Raw genomic sequence first — 1,974 nt, 5'->3', positions numbered from 1 at the left:
TTTTTTTGTCAGTTGTGGGTCTTGAACTCTAGACCTGGGCACTGTCCCTCAGCTCTTCAGCTCAAGGCTAGTGCTTTAGCACTTGAGCCACAGCACCATTCCTGGTTTTCTGGTGGTTCATTGGAGATAAGAGTCTCGTGGACTTTCCTGCCTGGTCTGGCTTTGAACCGGTCCTCAGATCTCAGCCTCCTGAGTAGCTAGCATTACAGGTATGAGCACCGGCTCCCAGCCCTCCATGTCTTTAGTCTGTATCTCAGTCCCCTCTTCTTCTATACCACAGATTTATAAGTTTAACTCTTTTTTGTTGTTGTTGTTGGTTGTGGGGCTTGAACTCTGGGCCTGGGTGTTGTCCCTCAGCTCTTCAGCTCAAGGCTAGTGCTCTACCCCTTGAGCCACAGCACCACTTCCAACGTTCAGGTGGTTTACTGGAGATAAGAATCTCATGGACTTTCCTTCCCCAGACTGGTTTGAACCATGATCCTCAGTTCTCAGTAGCTAGCATTAGAGGTGTGAGCCACCCACACCCGGCTAAGTTTAATCTTTTAAGTGTGTCCCAGATGTCTTGAATTTTCTGGTCATGACTTGTTTTTTTCTTTATTGCTATCTGAATGTAATAATTCCTCAACCTCTGATATTCTTTCTTCCACCTGGTCTAGTCTATTGGTGATGCTTTTCCTTGGGTTAATTTGATTTATGAAGCTTTTCATTTCCAATATTTGCTCTAGTATCTCTCTCTTTGCTGAATTTCCATTCCAAATTGTTGGCTATCTTATTCAGATCTTGAATTGTCTTGATTTCATCTACTTGCACCCTCTTTTAGGTCATTAATTATTTTTAAAACTGGACTTTTGAATTATTTGATGCACATTACACTATCTTTGGATTTCGTTGTTGAAAGGTTAAGAACTTTGGGAGGAATCATGTTGCCCTCTTTTCCCATGTTTCTTGTGTTTCTAAGTGTACATACATGCCAGTTCCAGGGTTTGAACTCAAAGGCCTCATGTTCTCACTCAGCTTTCTTGCACACAGTTGGTGCTCTATCAACTCTAGTTATACCTCCAATTCCACATTTTGCTAGTTAATGGGAAATAGTCTTCCAAGACTTCTCTGTCTGGGATGGCCTCAAACCATGATCCTCAGACCTCAGCTTCCTCAGTAGCTAGAATTACAGGCATGACCTACAAGTACCTGGCTAAAACATGTGTGCATGCATGCATGCGTGTGTGCATACACGCGTGTGCGCCACTACTGGGGCTTGAACTCAGGGACACACATTCTGACTTGGCTTTTTGCTCAAGGCTAGTATCACACCAGACTCCTATGCTTGATTTAAGGCTTGTGGGAACTGTAGGCTTATTTTTCAGCTGAGACTGCTAGTACATTGTCATCAGAGCTGCCTGGACCAGTACTACTTCCAGGAGCCCAGGCTGCAGCTATGGGCCGGTTGCTACTTTTCTCAGTGTCATCTGCTTCTCTATGCTTTTCAGTTGTCCCAGGGCCTCATTTGTGATTTCAGGTGCTTTTCCTCTTCAAAATATAGTCTCTCCTTTGTTAGTCTTCTCATTCAAAGGGTCACACGGAGGAAGCTTCTTATCTTCCATCTTACCCAGAAGCCTAAAACTGCAATTTCTAAGTACCAAATGCTCAGTATCCTCAAGGTAACTCTGCCTTTTCCCTGCACATTTCCTGCTTTGGCAAGTTGCTCTCTGCTTGCAGCCCTTCCCCAGGTCATGACAACCACTTTGCCTCCTGCTAGTGAGATCCAAGTTCAGCTAGAACTTCACATCTGAAACTTTCTCCAGGCATAATCAATTGCTTCTTCCTGAAGCTGTTCAACACCTTATAGTATAATGTATTTTAGTTTCCACTGCTACACATAGGGTCCTCAACATGTAGCAAAACAGGATGAGAGATGACAGACTATGAAGCTAAGTATCAAAACATCATTAAGCCCTTACCCAGGCTTTCTGCATT

Source organism: Dipodomys ordii, unplaced genomic scaffold (assembly GCF_000151885.1).
Source record: "Dipodomys ordii isolate 6190 unplaced genomic scaffold, Dord_2.0 Scaffold10, whole genome shotgun sequence".
NCBI classification, from domain to species: Eukaryota; Metazoa; Chordata; class Mammalia; order Rodentia; family Heteromyidae; genus Dipodomys; species Dipodomys ordii.
This window is presented reverse-complemented; position numbering follows the sequence as displayed.